Genomic DNA, 19,207 nt, shown 5'->3' with positions numbered 1-19,207 from the left:
GTACATTTCACCTACTTCATTTATACTGAATGGCAAAATTATAAGAAACTCTCTACTTATTACAGAGAAAAATTCTGACCTTGGCTACATAAAGAACATAGAATATAAACAAGACAGGAACTAATCTTTTTCTTACAGCTCCTAGAGCACCTATTGACTGCACACCACCAAGGCGTGTCCTTAGACCCTTCTGGTTAGTAGTGCTAAAAATACAAACAACTAAAAATCTTTAATTAATTAGCAAATTCTAAAAGGTGTTCAAGGCTAAACTAGCTGGAAAGAATACTACAAAACTTAACACACACTGACTTAATTGCATGTTTATTTCACATAAGCACTTGATATATTTTTAAAATCAAAAAAGAGCAATAAATTTGGTTCAACAGTGTCTGAAGATTTTTTGTAGAATACTTAACTCCTAAATAACACACTAAAAGCCAATGTTCATTTGCAAGAGTACAATTACAAACAAAACATTACTGTACTTTTGCTTAACTCAAAAAGAACTCGCTTAAGATTTAGACAAAAAACAAATGACTCACCTTCGGCACCAATGTTGTTAATGGAAATGAGTGAAGGTGCTGGAGATACTGTAGACTGTGAAACTGACTTAGAAGGTGTGCCGGGAGGCTTAGGGGATGCAGGAGAAACGTGAGTGGGAGTCGCTCCTCCAGCCGGTGCTAGACTAGGTTGGCTCATCATAGCATCTTGCAGAAGACTACGCACATCCTCAGCAGTTGCAAGATGGAGTGGAGTTTGACCTTCCTGAATTGCAAGAGGAAATTAATAAAAGTTCCTGTCATGGATATAAAAAAAAGCCTCAGACATATATACACACACCCCAAACCATCCCTAAGAAAATTGTAGATATTAAAGTTGTTTACTTTCCTCTCTAAATAACTTAAGGAATCCTTTCTAAATAACTTAAGGAATACAATGTAAACTTGATTTCACAACTCACTTGATTTTTTAGGTAAGGATCAGCACCATGAGCAAGTAGGAGGGCACACAATTGGGTTCGGCCTTTTTGTGCTGCTTCGTGGAGAGGGGTTAAAACCCCACCCCATCTATCAGTGGCATTAACAGCCGTCTGGAATCTGATGAGCAATGCAGCAATATCTAGATGACCATAAGATGATGCGTTATGGAGGGGAATGAGACCACCCTGGAAAACAAACAGTTGAATTACATTTGGCACTCAAACAATACAAACAGTTTATACATTTTTCCTATTCAGCATTATTCAGATATAAAAATAACATTCCAGGAAAGGTTGATGCTATTGATAAAAATTTTCTTTACTAGTACGTACTGCAATGCACAGGCATTTAAATTCTCACCTTATCCTGAGCATTGACATCTGCTCCATTTTCCAGCAGATATTCTGCAACCTCGAGATTATTATAGCCAGCTGCTAAATGAAGTGGTGTGGAGTTCCGGCCCTTTAGAAAGCAAAAAGTTGGTTTAAAAACAAATAACCTCATGTCCAGATTTCTAATACAACAACAAATGGTTTGATTACACAGGTGATGCATTAAATACTCAAATCACCACTCCCTCACAAATAAACCAAGCTTTCATACATTCTTCATTGCCAGCTTGGAGTAGCACCAGACAATGAAATCCTCTTTGTCAATTAAACAGCCTCGATTCTGGTGTCCTCCTGCCAAGCTCCAAAATCAAATTTCTGAGCTGGGAAGCAAATACAATTCTTAATATTGGATGTAAAACAGTTAGATACCAACACTGTAAATGGAACTGACTGATAGCTGAAATTGGTGAATACTGGTAATTGGTTCAAAATAGATTCAAAGTGATAATCCACTTGAAACATTGAAATTTGTACCAAAATCTAATGTTTCTTTATATGTATGCTTCTTTCTATGCAAAAGTCGATTTAGCATGCTTTACAGAAAGAGAATTGGAACTTGGCATGTTGATGCTACCAAACTGCTTTGAAATTGAGACATGAGCACCTGGCAGGAAAGAATGTGTCCCAATTTTAATTCCAATTACATTTTAAAATTTCTTTTCATAAATTTTATCAGCATGATGGGATTTGTCTTGCTAGACCACCTCTGTCTTTAGCTTTTTTTCAAGTTTTTTGTCTTTTCTTTCCTTGTGTTACAGATGTTAAATGATATTGTTATGATACAATAAAGTTTTATACATACTTACCTGCAGATATATACTTAGCTTTAGACTCCGTCGTCCCGACAGAAATTCAAATTTCGCGCCACACGCTACAGGTAGGTCAGGTGATCTACCGTCCTGCTGCTGGGTGGCAGGAATAGGAACCATTCCCGTTTTCTATCAGATTCTTTCTCTCTACCACCTGTGTCCTGCGGGGAGCGGGTGGGTGGGCCATTAATCGTATATATCTGCAGGTAAGTATGTATAAAACTTTATTTTGTATCATAACAATATCATTTTTATACATTCAACTTACCTGTCGATATATTACTTAGCTGATTGGCACCCTCGGTGGTGGGTAAGAGACAGCTAAATACTGAAATAGACAGTAACATATGTTGTAGGTACAAATAAACCTTGGTTCCTACCTGATTAAGCGGAAGACTTCGTGGCTACTGCCAGGAGTCTGCTTCGCTTCAAGAGCCTCAGCGAGATGGTGATCCTATGGTAAGAGATCTTGTGGGGTCTGCCAATGGGGTGGGGTCTTATCCACTTACTTGGCAGGGCCTAAATGGCCTTTGTCAATGGGTGCTAATCACTAATATGACAATACACCTGCTTTAAAAGCATATACGAGGAGCAAAAACATACATCCCGACCACCTGATTAATAAACACCTGTGTTAGTTCTAAAGATTGTAAGGAGTATCCCCAAACTCCTGACAACAACCCAAAAAACTCAACACCACCATATACACACACACACCAGTACCAAAAAAAATTTTTGTACACCCTTATTTGTCGGATATTCCTCAGTTCCTTCTGACAAAAAGCAACGGTCGCCTGTGCGACGCCTAGTGCCTTTGACAGTCGGAAAACCAAGAACATCTCTAACTATGGGGTTTATGTACATACACAATAATTAAGGATCAGTTTTTTTTGCTCCAAGTCCCAGCACCGTATCCGCTGACACAAACGGACCGAGAGAGAAGCACTCCTCATAGTTACCCTGACATCCTTCAGGTAATGAGATGCAAAAACTGAATTGCATCTCCAATATGTCGCTTCGAGAATATTCTTCAACGGACATATTCCTTTGAAAGGCTAGAGACTTAGCAACCGCTCGAACTTCATGAGCTTTAACTCTAAGAAGTTTGAAGGAGTCATCTGGGCAATCATTGTGAGCTCATAATTACACTTCTTACAAAGAAGGCTAAGGCGTTCTTAGACATGGGTCTTTTAGGATCTTTCACAGAAACACCATAGACCCTGTTGACAACCTCCCAGCTGCTTCTTTTTACTCAGGTAAAATTTAAGGGCTCTTACCAGGCAAAGGGACCTCTCAATCTCTTTGCCTGCTAGGTTCGACAGGCCCTTTACTTCAAAGCTCCTGGGCCAGGGCTTTGAAGGATTTCATTTTCGCCAGAAAATAAAGTCTGGAACGAACAAATGGCAGCCTCTCCTTTAAAACCAACCCTAGAATCAAGAGCGTGTATCTCGCTCGTTCTTTTGGCTGTAGCAAGAGACAACAGGAATAAACATTTTCTCGTAATGTCTCTGAAGGAGGCAAGGTGTGGAGGTTCGAACCGCTTCGAGGTTAGAAATTTAGGACTACGTCTAGATTCCAGCTCGGGGTTCTAGGAGTATGATTTTTGAAGTCTCGAAAGACCGGATCAGATCATGAAGATCCTTATTATCAGCTATTTCTAGGGCCTCTGTTCCTGAAAACCGCTGAAAGCATACTCCTGTACCCTTTTTCTAGTGGATACGGAAAGATGGGTTCCTCCTCAAGAAAAGAAGGAAAATCTGCAATGTTGTTCACAGAGGTATTGGAGGAGGACAGCTTCTTCGATTTACAATATCTCCTAAAGACTTCCCACTTCGATTGATAGACCCGTATAGTTGACGGTCTACGGGCTCTAGCGATAGCCTTTGCAGCTTTTTGAGAAAAGCCTCTCGCTCTGACGAGTCTTTCGATAGTCGAAAGGCAGTCAGAGCGAGAGCGGGGAGGTTTTGATGATATCTCTCAAAGTGGGGTTGTCTGAGCAGATCTGCTCTGTTTGGAAGAGATCTGGGAAGTCCACCGTCCATTCCAGTACCTCATGTGAACCAATCTTGAGCTGGCCAATATGGGGCTATTAGAGTCATCCGCATCCCCTTTGAGGCCACAAATTTTCTGATTACTTCGCCCAGAATTTTGAATGGGGGAAAGGCGTATGTATCGAGGCCCGACCAATCTAGTAGAAGGGCGTCGACAGTGAATGCTCTCGGATCTTCTACTGAAGAGCAGAAGATGTCTATCCTTTTGGAGAGGAACGTGGCAAACAGGTCTATGTGAGGTCAACCCCATAGAGCCCAAAGATGTCGACAGACCTCGAGTCGAGGGTCCACTCTGTGAGAAGGACCTGGTTCCTCCTGCTCAGTCTGTCTGCTCTCACGTTCCTCTCTCCTTGGACAAATCTCGTGAGGAGGATGATGTTTCTCTCCTTTGCCCAAACTAAGAGATCCCTCGCCAGTTCGAAGAGGGAGAACGAATGAGTCCCACCTGCTTTCGAATGATGCCAGAGCGGTGGTGTTGTCCGAGTTGACTGGACCACCAGTCTCTGACTATTGATTCGAAGTACTTGAGGGCAAGGTGTATGGCATCAATTCTTTGCAGTGATGTGCATGACATCGCTAGTTCGTCCAGGTGCCTGACACTTCTCTTGTTCCTAGCGTCGCACCCCATCCCGTTTCCGAAGCGTCTGAATACAACAATTGGTTGGGTTCGGCATGGATAAGGACACTCCCTCGTTCTTTTGAGCGGGGCTAACCACCCTCTCAAGTGATTCTTTACCTCGAGAGGTATCTAGAACGAGTCCGAAAGTTGTCCTGTCTTCCAGTTCCATACTTTCTTTAAGAAGAACTGCAGGGGGCGAATATGAAGTCTCCCTAGGGGGAAGAACTGTTCCAGCGAGGAAAGAGTTCCTAGAAGGCTCCACCATTCCCTCGCTGAACTTTGTTTTCTCCCTAAGAAGTTTGAGACTTTCATAAAGCCTCGTATGAGTCTTTCCTGCGAAGGAAAAACTCGAAAACCCTGAGAATCCATCTGAATCCCCAGATAAACCAGGTTCTGGCTGGGGGATCATCCGAGACTTCTCGAGGTTCACGAGTAATCCTAGAGATAAATCATGTCTAAGGTCGTTTTTAGGTCCATCCAAACACTGAGTTTCCGATCTGGCCCATGATAGCCAGTCGTCTAAGTAAAGGGAGATTTTTATTCCCTTTAAATGAAGCCACTTCGCTACATTCTTCATTAGGTTCGTAAAACCTGAGGAGCTGTGGAAAGGCCGAAACACAAGGCCCTGAACTGAAAAAAAATCTTCCCCTTCATTACAAAACGAAGGTACTTCTTTGACGAGGGATGAATGGGAACATGGAAGTAGGTGTCTTGTAAGTCCAGGGAGACCATCCAATCTCCTGGACAAAGGGCCGACATCACCGATGCAGAAGTCTCCATACGGAACTTCTCTTTTTCTACAAATTGGTTCAGAGCACTTACATCCAGAACCGGTCTCCACCCTCGGAAGCCTTCGGACTAGAAAAAGGCGGTTGTAAAATCCCGGAGAGTGGTGGATCTAGCACCGCTTTGATGGCTCCCTTGTTCCACATTTCCTCTACCATCTGAAGGAGCGTGGTTTCTCAGCACAGGGGTCCTTGTAACGAGCTGACAGTTCGAGAGGAGCGACGTCAGGGGAGGTCTGTCCCTGAAGGGGATGCGATATCCCTTTCTCAGAACCGACATCGACCAAGGGTCAGCTCCTCTCTTGCCCAGGCTTCGAGTATTCCAGTAGCCTGGCGCCCACTAGTGTTTGGAGGTTCTGCATGCTTTTTCCCCTTCTTAAAGGAACGGAAGGCTGATCTTCCTCGCTTGTCGGAAGTCTTCCTTTTGAAGGGGGGTCGTGTCTTGGGACCTCCATGAAAGGGCTGTTGATACGGAAGTGAGACTTTTTTAGCAGCCGTCGTAACTGTTCTGTTCTTCTTTGCCGATTGGACAAGAAGGTCTTGCGTCGCCTTCTCAGTAAGTGAGTGTGATATTTCCTTCACTAACTGAGAAGGGAACAGATGTTCAGATAAAGGAGCGAACAGCAAGGCAGTTCTCTGAGAAGGAGAAACAGCCTTGGTCAGAAAAAGAACCAAAAAACCGCTCTCTTTTTTAGTATCCCTGCTCCAAAGAGGGAAGATCTTCTCCAGAACCATCCTGGACCGCCTTACCAATACAGGTCAGAATGCTATGAAGCACTTCTGGGCTAAGACTTTCCGATTCTTGAGACTTCTTAGAAATTACCCCAAGGGACCAGTCTAAGAAATTAAAAACCTCCAGCACGTGGAAGAGTCCCTTGAGGAGATGATCCAAATCAGACATGCTCCAAGTAGATCGTGCAGAGGATAAGGCTTGTCTCCTAGAAGAGTCTACCAGACTCGAGAAATCCGACTCTGCAGAAAGCATGGAAGAGATAGGCCCATATTCTCTCCTGTTTCGTACCAAATGCCTCTTCTACCTGTCAGTCTGGAGGGAGGCATACAGCAGACAGTCTTTCCTAGTTCTTTCTTGGAATTCATCCAAGAACCAAGAGATTGGAGAGCCTTCTTCATTGAAATGGCCGGTTTCATTTCAAGAAGGCAGAGGACTTATATGGCTTATTCCTCGAATAGAGAGACCGAGGCGAAGGCGGAGCGGCAGGGCTCAGCGATTCTCCGTATTCCTGGAGCAGAAGTGCGGATAAAGTCTTATAATTAGACAGTCCTCCATTAGCTGGGGCTTCGTCCTCCGAGATATCCTCTAGCTCGAGCCCAGCTGAAGGAGAACGATCCCTTGCAACGGACAAACACTCCATAGGTCGCACATATTCTGAATTAGGAGAGCCTCTATTCGGGGAAGGACTGGCTGGACACTCTACGTTCTTTTGTAAGAGAGCTGGAAGTCCTTTCTATTCTCTTACATGATATCACCGATCTTTCCTTCTGAAGTCCCAAAGAGGAAGATCGCTTCCGAGGAGAACTCTTGGAAGGCGATTCTAGCCTGGAAGGTTCCGCATGTCTGGAACGTTCCGCTTTTGTAGAAAGCTCTTCGCGCTCGGAGAGTTCCTCTTGTGCGAAAAATTCCTCTCGTCTGGAAAGTTCCGCTCGTTTGGATTCCACTCTTCCGGACAAAGATTCCCGTTTGGAAAGACCTAAGTGTCTTGAAGGCGATCCGCGCTTTGAAGTTCCCGCTTGCTCGGAAGGATCCGAGCGCTTGGAAACTTCCGCTTGAGTGGAATGCTTGGAAAGTTCCGAGCGCCTGGGAGGCGAATCATGTCTGGAAGCTTTCGTGCGTCTGGAAGGTTCCGCCTGTGCGGAAGGTTCCGCGCGCGCTGGAAAGTCTGGAACGTTCGGAATGTTCCACTCGCCTGGAAGATTCCGCGCGCCTGGATAGTTCCGCGCGTCTTATGGAAAGTTCTTCCACGGGTAAGGAGAGTTCAGAATGTCTGCGATGTTCCGAGCGCTTGGAAGGAAACTCTTTGGTACGTTCTGTTACCGTAGAAGATTCCGTGCGTCTGACCATTTCCGAGCGCCTAATAGGCTCCTCACCTTTGGAAGGTGCCTCTTGCTCAGAAAAATCCATGTAACGGTCCTTCAGTTCGTCTACTTCTTCGTTCCTGGACATTCTCTCCTCTCTACCGGAAAGTTCTCGTTGCCTGGAAAGGGCTTCTGTCCTAACTGGCGCTTCTCGCCAAGGATGGTTCTCCGGGTCTGAAGAAAACCACTCATCTATAGGAGCTCGTTGCCTGGGAGAAGATGGAACAATCTTAGGAAACCTCTCGTTTCGAGGGAGGTACCTCTGAGCACGCCGCGGACCTCTTTATAAGGAAGGAGTTATCTTTCCTACGAGGTTTCTTGGAAAGAACTCCAACCAATGAGGAGATCTGTTCCTGCACTTTTTGTAGGATCTGAGCAGTAGTCGCATCCCTGTCCGTGTCGGAACGAGGGGAGGGAGATCTGGAAGGTGTCTGAGATTCCCTTACAGCACTTGGAGTCAACAAGGTTCTCTTTTTTACTGAAGAAGCCTCTTCAGGAAAGTGTTCTGGACTTGAGTCAAGCACGTAGCTTTCCAGCTCCTCTTCAAGGGGCGAGAAAGATTCGTGCTTCTTTCCACCCTCTTCTAGGTGAAGGCAACTCTGACGACGAAAAACACTCACGAAGGATGCTTTTCCTGCAGCGATCCCTGGCAGTCTGGGCGTAACAGAACCTGCCGAAGGGACTCCGACCGGTGGGGAACCTCTACAACCTTCGTACGGCTTTCGACATTCCTTCTCCTCTGGGCCAGGGAGCTTGGAAGAGGTCTAGACCTGGAAACGTTGTAGAGCCGATCAGACGCCCCCTCCTCCTACACTGGGGACACTCACATCACTGTCCACTGTTAAATCACCACTCTTCCTCTAAATGCCGCCATTTTGACCTGCATTCTATGAAGGGTAGCCTTCAGATCCGCAATTTCCGCTGCCGAATCTGTAGGATTTAAAATGGGTGAAAGGGCAGAAATAGGGGGAGAAGAGGTTAATTAATGCATCATGGGGAGAAGCTAGAAAGCTAAAAAATGACAATTTGTCGAAAATTGCATTTTTCCTAACTATACAAACCTGAGGTCCTTTAACAATAGGAAGTAGCTAGCGGCAGCTGGAACGGTCGTAAGCTTCGAACAAGGGGAGAACGGGTAGTTAACTGCTTGTCGATCGTCGCGCGGCAAACAAATCACTTTTGCTTTTGGCCCATGCAAAATACGCAGAGTGAGGGGGTGGCATGAGGAGGGACTATATGTAAAGGACCTCAGGTTTGTATAGTTAGGAAAAATGCAATTTTCGACAAATTGTCATTTGCTCCGATACGTAATACAAACCCTCGGTCCTTTAACAATAGGAAGACTCACTTCTTGGTGGGAGGAATCTGAGTCTTTTGAGAACAGACTGGTGTTCGTCCATCCCTGGAATGCCTCCCTGGTCGTAAGAGCGAGGGAGGAGGGATCCAAGCCTCTGTCCGATTGATCGGGGTGTGCACCGCAGGATCAATGGTCAGACCTCTGGCGATTAGTACTAGAGAGAGGCAAGCGTATCTTCGTACAGCAAGCAAGAACTTGTTCCTGTTTGCAAGAGGCAAACATAAAGTATGGGTTGTCTCAAGCTGGCATCCACTTCCTCCCCCTTGTTGGAGGAAGTGGATGGATATCGCTCCTATCCCTAGTGAAAGGGATAGGATGGGGCTCTGTTAAGTAGCTCACCTGCATCTTGTCCTTATCCAGCAGGGTGACGACCGTGTCCCTCTAACCACAGGTAGAGGGGAAGAAAAGATGGGAAGAGGAGCCAGTCACACTCTCATTCACCATCCATTCTTACGGTCACACCAGGACTCGATGCTGTTCAGCCTGCGAGGGTCTGGGTTCGCTACACAACGTGTTGAGCAGCCACCACGGGTCCCAAGGAAAAAGATCCAAGGACCTGTGGGCAATATCCGAAGGTAGAAGGAAGGGCATGTGGTCTGGTTGGACAGACCCCTGCCTTCAGTACCTGCGCCAAGGAGAAGTTCTTGCGGACAAGGCAGCATCTCCTTCGCATCGAAGGCGGTGAAGTCCATTAGGGAGGGGATTGTGAACGACTCGAACCAATCGTCAGGGACCGAAGGGTTACCGAGTCTTCGCTACGAAGTTCGGTACGAAATCGAGCGTCACGGATCCCATCCCCTGGATGCTTGACTTCGCAGGAGAAGTCATGCAGTTCCTCAGAGGAAAAGAAGGAAATAGTCGCATGACCTATCCCTCTTCTCTACTTCGGTGATGTCCAGTACCCATACTGGTCTGTCCGTTAGCAACGAAGTCTCTCGCATCCTCCTATCCCCATGCAGCGAAGTTCTCGGTAGTGGATAGGACACCGACACTCCATGGTGGGTGTCAATGGTATGGGTACTGTGACAAGCTATTAAAAACGAAGTAATGATTGCTCTGTAACAACCGAACTAAGTCAACAGCGTAGTTCGTAACTGACTCGGCCGCTCTGACAGCTGCCGACTGACTGCGTTCGGTAGGAGGGCAAGTTGTCAAAGCATCCGAGTAAGTCACGTGACCTTCGCCTTTAAAGGGTTATGCCGAGAGACCAAACAAATAATGTATTTGTTTGTCACCAATGCCGGACAGCGAGGTGATGATTCTCTTAAGGCATGTGCCCAACAGGCGAAGTCAATTGCCTTCTAGAGACCGAGGTCCCTGAAGGTAAAACATCTCATGGTTGTTGAATCTCAGCTAAGGAGAAACAACACTATGTACCGTTGAAGACGAAGGTAGATATTGAATGCAACCTAAGTCTTCACAGACGAATCGAGAGAAGGATTCTCAAGATTCATAACCTGTGCTTACAAATATGACTGAAAACGCTAACCACTATTTCATTGCTGTCCGGTGAGAAGTCGTAGTTGCAATGAAGCGGGGCGTTCTTCAGTAATGAAAACACCAGGGGAAAGCCGCCTGAAGAACTGCTTCTCATGGGCTGAACATTTGGAAGTAGAGCTGTCAGGTCGGAGAGTTGGCAATGTCTTCTGACACATCTCGTAATTCGGGTTGAACAATGAACAATTGTATACCTACGAATACGAGATATTTTGAAGACAAACTCAGATGTCTGCAAAATCATTCGCATTATCGCAGTGCGATGCAGCGGGAGACTTGTACAGACTTCTGTTACCGTGCGGTAAACAGAAAGATGAAAGAGTCCAAGAGATATCTCTGTTGAAAATTCTCGCAATGTCGAAGGCGATGGAATCTAGCGTCACAGCAGTAGATGGGTCCTTCATTATTCGCAAGAATCCCCGTTAATCAGAGACCTAAGTCCATGATTGTTGGGCAGAGATACGGTTCGGTAGTCAATCAAAGCAGGGCAGAGAGAGACATACATGACCGTGCATCTCGGAGGCCCAGCTGATACTGAGCTGCTATCAGGCAGTTCAATACGCAGTAGTTGAGCCTGAGCTCTCGCTGACTCGTCATCCTGAGTTGCCAGGTAATCCATTATTCCACGAAGGAATGCGTTCGGCTAGAACTACCGAGCATAAAAGATATGCTCGAGCAATTATATTTAGGCGAAACGAATTTCGGTAAATATAACAGTTTGAAATGGTGTTGTCGTGACAAAAACCATAAGTATATAAAATTGAACTGAAAACTCCTGGGAGGTTGCAGGCAACCCCGAGTTGCAGTTCAATTAGAATACTTCTCTTATAAGTCGCAATCCGTAGTTTCACTAGGATATGCGCCTACCCCTCGGACAATTCAACTGCTTAGTAGAATCATGTCGCGAGGTTAATATACGTAGTATATTTGTAGGATTCTGAACAACGATCTCCATCCTAAATTCTTTCCTTCAAGAAAAACAAAATAAGGATTGGAGATCGACCACCTTCGATCTCTATCAAAGAGAGTGAAGGAGAAGTCTTCCTCGAAGGAAAGCTTCAATGGTGAACAGAATACTAAGACGATAGTTCAAGCCAAACTGGATATTCCCGTCCGATCTTCTCTAGTCCAGGTGGTCGCCTACTGTGAGATAGTTTCTTCAGCAGCAGTTCTTCTTCCCAATGCTAGAAATTCCAGGAATTCGAGCATAGGCGAGGTTCCCGATTATCGTGTATATCGGGAGGGGATTCTCTGCTCGCTCACTTTGGACCGTGGTCTCGCGTAAGTGTTTGGAGATCGTAAAACTCGAACACTGAATGCGTTAGAAATTCCGTAGAATTCTAAGCAGTCTGCGAAACCCCCACCGAATTCGCCAAACGATATCGGCTGTGGTCCTCTCGATTCCCGTAGAAAATCGAGAATGGGGCAGGATTCCTCCTCAACGACCGGGGCTTACGTCAGGTAGGACCCGAAGGTCCCCCCACCCCCCCGGTAGCGCAGTCCCCGAACGTGGGATCCTACAGAGAAATCTCTGTAGGATCCCTCCCCTTTCCCTCGTAACCGTAAGGAGAGAGGGAATGGGGGAGGAAGGTTGGATACTCGCTCGCCTTCCCAGTGGAACTAGCAGTTGGAGAAGAGTAGGAACAGCCATCGCCTTGCGGCGATGGCCTCTCAGAGTCTGGGAAAAAAAACGTATCGTCAGGAGAAAACTTTTTCCCGCGGAGGGTTATGAACTCTCACTGTAGGTAAGGGTCTGCCGCCACTGTGAACGTCGTCTGGGTGGGGCTGATCGACACCTGACAGGAGAGAGCGATACCGTCCTCCGACTCATTCCAGTCTCGTCGAGGTCGAAACCTCTCAGGAGGACCGAAGGAGTATTCAAATACGGTGTCCGAAGACACGTAGAAACGCCGCTGTCGCAGTAGAGGAGGTGGAAGTAGCTTGATCGACCGGCCAGAACTGAGAGAGCCTTCTTGTCCGGAGACGAGAGACTCTGGTTCGAGACAGAATCGGCAAGTTCCGATCGCGGCAGACCCACCGTCGGTTTGGGTTCCCTCTCGGGCCCCAAAACGACTCGAGCAGAGACGTGGGCTCTGCTGGTGGAGCGGCAATCCTTCCGCAAGGTCATTATGCTGACGAATCAGCTTAATGACTTCTGCAAATTCCTCTGTATCTCGGGAGTAACCGTGTCTTGCGGAGTAGGACCGTCCAGTCCCTCCAACAAGAACAGATCCCGAGATACTCCTCCTTCAGAAGGAGGAACAGCGGCCCCCTGACGGTCGCCTCCAGCTACTTGCGCGTATGTCCTGGTCGGTCCTGGAACCGTGCCTGGTCCATACGGCGTCATAGCTGGGTCACGAGCGGCGCACCTCTCGTGATCGCTCCTCGGTACCTCGCTCCTCCCGGTATAGCCCGAGGAGGTTGAAGGTACGGGAGAGGCAGACCTGACGCTCCCCCCTCGCTCGCTGGCAGGACCAGCGTGCGTGGAGGGCTGCTGCTGATCGTCAACCCGGGCGGTGACGGTCGAGCAGCAGGCCTAGCCTTACCGCTCGCCTGGGGTCGATTGGCTCGGCTGAGAACGTCGAGACCGATCTCTAGCGTCAGGCGAGCTGCGCTGGTCACCGTCTCCGCCCGGTCCCATCGGGAGCGGCGGACGGGTAGACCTGCTAGGCTCTCTGTCGCGTCGAGACCGGCCAGCGTCCCTCTCGGCGCGTCGAGTCGCTGGTACCAGCCGTGGCTGGTACCGGCGGCCGCGGGGACTCCTTCCTCGCCTCAACCCGTGGCTGGTCAGCGACCGTCACGTCAGCCCGAGCAGCCAGTTGATCGCTGCGAGAGCGTCCACTGGCCTGGCGAGAGTCGTGTGCACGACTCTCGCCAGTCTTCTGCTCCGCGCCGCTGTCTTGACGGCGAGCGAGCTCGGGCGTCAAAACTTTGGCTGGACGGTCTTCTTTGGAAGAGCGTCCACTCGGTGCTTCTCGCGAAGCGGCCGAGACGGAACCTGGTTTAGCGGCAGAACCGCTAGCACCAGGTGAGGACGCACCAGCCGAGGCTGGTGCACCTCTGGTCCCCGTCGACTTCTTCTTTGCAGAAGAAGCGACGGGCCCCGTTCCCGAAGGAACAGGAGGACCAGCAGAAGAGCTCCCCAGCTCGCCTGACGCGAGCCGGGCCCTTAGAGATCCCGAAGGAGTCTTCTTAGGGGGGGAGGAGACAACCTTCTTCTTCTTCGGCTGTTTGGCCTTAGAAGTCGAAGGGGAAGGAGAGGCAGCAGACGACGAAGAAGACGACGAAGACGACGACGACACCTTCTTCCTCTTCCTCTTCTTCTTCGCCAGGCTCCGCAGGACAGACGTCAGGTCTTCCATCCAGGAGGGAGCCGGGGCAGTTGCCGAAGCAACAGGGCCCGACTGCACCTGTCCGGAAAGACCTGAGACTGTGACAGCACCACCAACAGCAGGAACAACAGGAACAGGTCCAGGAACAGCAGGAACATCTGAAAGTGAATGAGCAGCAGGCACCTGATCTGAAAGGGAATGAGCGGCTGGGACAGCAACAGGTACGGCAGGCACGGCAGGTACCACAGGAGAGCAGGCGTCCTGTCGGCAGCTACCGTCATCCTCGGCACTGGCGGCGGTAGGTCCAGGGGGGTATCTTTGGGCAGCGGAAGTCCGGGGTCGGCAATACAAAGAACCCATGGGTGGCGGTGGCACCGTCCTCTTTGGCACGGCAGGAATTGGTTTCTGGATTGCAGCCGTGGGTGTTACCGACATGACATGTGGTGTGTACACCAGGTGCGGTGGCATCTCATATGCTGGTGTCGAGATTGTGGTTGTTGTAGTGGTTACCGTACCATGAGTGACCACTGCCGACCCCGCCAACCGCTGAATCAACCCCTGTATGCTCGGCACTCCTGCAGTCCCAGCGACTCCACACCTGTCCCAGGTCGTCCTTCGCTGATGGCACACCTGCGGAAGCAACAGTCGGGTTAGTTAGAGGGGTTCCTCGCGCCTGGGGGGAGAAGAACCCCACCCAGAGCGGACGGAAGACCCAGAGTACAACTGGACGTCCGGGTAGCGGCGCCCCCCTCCTCCACACTCGACGGATCGAGAGAGGAGAAGGGGACTCCGCTACCCCCCCCGCAGGGGAAGGCGCGAAACGTGGGGGCTGGCCGGGGGGGCGGGGGGAAAGGAAAGAGGACGAAGTGTCCGTTACCAAAGGAGTCACTGGACTTTCCGATGATCTTGTGCCTCGTACAGCACCCACTGCGCCTCGGACCAATGCATACACGTTACACAGGGCTCGTTGCGGGAGCACTCTCGCCCCCGACAACGAGTACAAACCTCGTGAGGATCTACATCTACATCCAAGGTCGTCTCCCACGGATGTAGCACCTGCGGTAACATAGATAGATTAGTAAGAGGGGTTCCCTCACGCACGGGGGGAAGACATGCCCCACCCCGAACGCAAGGAAGACCCCAAATACAAAATACAATGAAGAAGCTGAGCGGGGGGCAGGAAGGAAGACGAAGAATCGGATACCAAGGGAGGTCGCGGGAGAGCTTCCTCCGACGACTTCCTGGCAGACCTTCGCTTCCCCTACCCCGCACAGCAGTGAAAAGTAATATGAAATGAACAGAATACTGCCTTGCGATCACTTCATAGAATACTTGAAAGGAGAAAAGATCAATTCCGGGTAAGAACGACTTGATCCAATAATATGATGCTATCATAAAAAATATAATATGAAAATGAAACAGAATACTTGCATTGCGATTTCATTTTCACATAAAAAAAATCGTAAGGATCAATTCCCGGGTAAGAACGAAAATTGATCCAAATAAATTCATGCAATCCAATAAATAAAGAAAATGAAAAGAATATTGCAATTGCGAATCCACCCTTGCATTTGCATTGCTATTATACAAAATTAAAAGGCTCGTCTGCCGAGCGCAATCACACTCTCGGTAACGAACGCACAGGGCAAAAATATAATGAAAAGGAGTACTTACATTTTTCAATTACACACTTTCGCCCCCAACATACCATGACTCGGCGCGGGTGGCTGAGCGCGCCGCCCTCGGCACCGAGGAACTAATTCAAGGGTTCAATTCATGAAAAGAGAGGAAATCGCCGCATCTACGGCCGATAACTCCATGTTGGTTCATAATTAAATAATGAAAATGAAAAACAGTGTACTTACAGTTTCATTTTCAAGTCAAACAAACCATTAGTAGAAAACACAATATAAACAAAGCATACGACGATTGAAGCGGGCAGAGAGCGATGACGAACACGTCCTTCACACCCGCGGCCGAAAGCAAAAGTGATTTGTGCCGCGCGACGATCGGGACAAGCAGTTAACTACCGTTTCCCTCCCTTGTTCGAAGCTTACGACCGTTCCAGCTGCCGCCTAGCTACTTCCTATTGTTAAAGGACCGAGGGTTTGTATTACGTATCGGAACAACTAGTTCGCTAGACCTAGATCTACTTCGGCTTTGGAAGCTTTCCTCAGCCTATCCCTTTCTAGCTTTCTTCATATAAGAAGTAAGATTCTTCCATTCTTCTGCACTCAGGTTCTCGCAACTCCTTACAGGCGTTAGAAAAAGAAACATTCATACTTTCTACAACGCCTGCATGCAGTGTGAGGATCTACCGAAGTTTTCGGCATTCTCACCCTGCAGCCCTCATTCACACACCTCACAACAACACTTAAGTCAGACATTCTTAGAAAAATCCAAAAATCAAGTTCAAGAAACGGTCCACAATAGCGTATACCAATACAACGATCCAGGTACGTCACCAAAAGTCGGTCAAGAAGATCAATTGCGAGAATGAAAAAAGAATTCCAGCCAGGCCCATGGTACCAACAACAATGGTTTGACAGTACCGGCGACAGAAAGAATCTGATAGAAAACGGGAAGGTTCCTATTCCTGCCACCCAGCGGCAGGATGGTAGATCACCTGGACCTACCTGTAGCGTGTGGTGCGCGAAATTTTGAATTTCTGTCGGGACGACGGAGTCTAAAGCTAAACAGTATATATCTGACAGGGTAAGTTGAATGTATAAAATTATAATTTTGTTTAGTTACTAATTCTTCAAACTATAAGGAGATCTGCTTAACATTTCTTTTGTTGTCTTGTACTTAAGCAATTAAATCACTTTCCCTCCTCTTGTATAAATAACAAAACAAAAAGGTAGACCTGTGAATTACCTTTTACCATAAACTATAAAAAAACATTAAACCCTTTTGATAAAAAAAAAAACCCCCCCCAAAAAAAAAAAAAAAAAAAAAAAAAAAAAAAAAAAAAAAAAAAAGAGGGGGGAGAATGCATGCTAACTACACAGAATGAATTTATTAAAAATCTCATAGTTTCTGAAAACAGAGTTTATTCTTACCTGAGAGTCTCGGCAATGATATTTTCAGGATTGAGTAGCTTCTGAACACGTGCAAAGATGCCCTTCTTGTTGGCTGCATCCAGCAAAGCTGCATCACCACGGAGTAGATCCGCAACATCTTGGTCACTCTCTTTTACTAAATCTAATGCTGTGTGACCATCCCTATTCTTCCTATTCACATCTGCTCCATTCTGTTGGCAATGGTTGTTACATGAAAACTTCAATTACAAAAAAAATTATAAAAAAAAATCTAAGGTTCCACTCAAAATAATTATAAAAAACTGACATTCACTCATCAAAAAAAAAAAAAAAACAAAATCCAAATGTCATCAAGTATGACCTTGATAAGAGAGGGTTTTAGTGTATGACCTTTCCACTTGGCATCCACCTTTGTGAGGAATATTATTTGATAGTTTGACTACCCACAAAGAGAATATCATCATCATTACAACTGGTTTATAGTGACCACAGTCACATTTCTGGGCTCTCATTGGGTTCATTAATAGGACCAATGCATAAACAAAGTAAAAACTGGAAGAGAGTTGAGTTGAAGAATCTAACAGTTATTTGGGAAGGGATCAAAGGGATTTATCATTTTCCAAAAACACTGTAATAATAATCTTACTTTGAGTACTGCCATTAGCTGAACAACAGAAACGGCAATTAAGACTTCAAAGGAAAAATATGCATAAATCAATTGTATGAAAAATTACAACCTAATTCTTAACTTTGGCAAACACAAACCTAGCCAACTGCTGACACGGTGAGTAACTCCTCATACAGAAATTTATCAAAAGAAGTTTTTATCTCTCAAATACTAATAAAATAACCTCAGAAATTATTTATGAGCTTAACCATCCACCCAGAAGCACAAACTCTAATTCTAAGCCAATGATATCTGTTATGTCCTGCAAGTAGGGCTGGTATCTAAAACTTAATTTGCATTATGAATTAATATACCAGTAGTTTGGTTACTCGGACTATCTAACGTAACAGTTTTTGATGCATTACAAACCAATATACAGGTAGTCTGGTTAACCTAATGACTAGCGAACTCAACTGCTTATGACATTTCAAAAATTAAATAGGAGGTATGGCTAACTAAATGAGTGGTTAACTCAACTGCTTTTGACATTTCAAGGATTACACAGGGGTGGTATGATTAAACCTAATGACTAGCTAACAACCGCTTTTGACATTTCAAGTATAAAACAGGTGGAATGATTAATTCTAATGACTGCTTTTGACATTTCAGTATAAAAACAGGTGGAATGATTAATCAAATGACTGCTTTTGACATTTCAAAGCAAATAATAACAGACTTGAATATCTACAGCTCATCAACATCATAAAAGATAAAATACAATACTACATACCTTCAAAAGCAATTTGACAATATCATACTTCCCTTGGCAGCTGCTTCGTGCAGTGGTGTGAACTTCCAGAGATCAGCTACGTTCACACTTGCTCCGTGGCGTACAAGCAATTCCGTGACTTCATAATGACCGTACGAACAAGCATTATGAAGAGGAACCAACCCTCTGGAGAAGATAGAAATGTCGGCTTTTAAAAAATTTATTGTATGACATATTCACTCTAGTCATTTACAAAATTATGCAAAGAGCTCCTTGTTGCTGGAAAGATAAAAACACAAATTTACCCATTTTGTATTTGGATAATTTTTTTAGGAAAAAATGTAAATGAAAAACTTTGAAATATTTTTCTTAATTACACAACATTCAATAACTCAAAATTAAATTTACTGGTCTGAATTAGTACACAAAAAATGGGCCACTGTAAACTGGCTATACTTTAAATAAAATTCCTATATTTAATCACATACCACCAGCATTTATGTCTCTTACCCTTTATCTTTTGCATGAACATCTGCACCATGCTGAAGCAAGTATTCAACTATGGGAACTCTGTTGTAACCAGCAGCAAAATGCAAAGGTGTGGAGTGACGTCCATCAAGGTCACGCACATTTACCAGGTGAGGCTGTGAAACCAGAACTCGTCGTACACATTCAATGTCTCCAGACTTGGATGCTTCTAACAACTGCTGTTCACTGTCTACCCCAGGCCCAGGAGGATCCTCTGTAACAATACACAAGGATAGTATTGAAAGGTTTTCGTTATGTATTTGCATCAGCAGACTTCACAGGCAAAACCATAAAAAAGGCATTACAAAAATTCCAACCCAAAAACATATACCAACCCAAACATATA

General features: G+C 46.3%; 1 protein-coding gene and 1 pseudogene across 5 annotated transcripts in view; both read right to left on the bottom strand.

The window, feature by feature from the left end:
* LOC135203676 (uncharacterized) overlaps positions 1-19,207 on the bottom strand; it is a 192,104-nt gene that overhangs the window by 96,165 nt on the left and 76,732 nt on the right. The window lies entirely within an intron of this gene.
* The window catches only part of LOC135203455 (poly [ADP-ribose] polymerase tankyrase-like), a 19,592-nt pseudogene continuing 832 nt past the window's right edge, over positions 448-19,207 (bottom strand).

This window comes from Macrobrachium nipponense, chromosome 36 (assembly GCF_015104395.2).
Source record: "Macrobrachium nipponense isolate FS-2020 chromosome 36, ASM1510439v2, whole genome shotgun sequence".
NCBI classification, from domain to species: Eukaryota; Metazoa; Arthropoda; class Malacostraca; order Decapoda; family Palaemonidae; genus Macrobrachium; species Macrobrachium nipponense.
The sequence above is the reverse complement of the archived record's forward strand: the minus strand, read 5'-3'. Positions and strand labels throughout refer to the sequence as shown.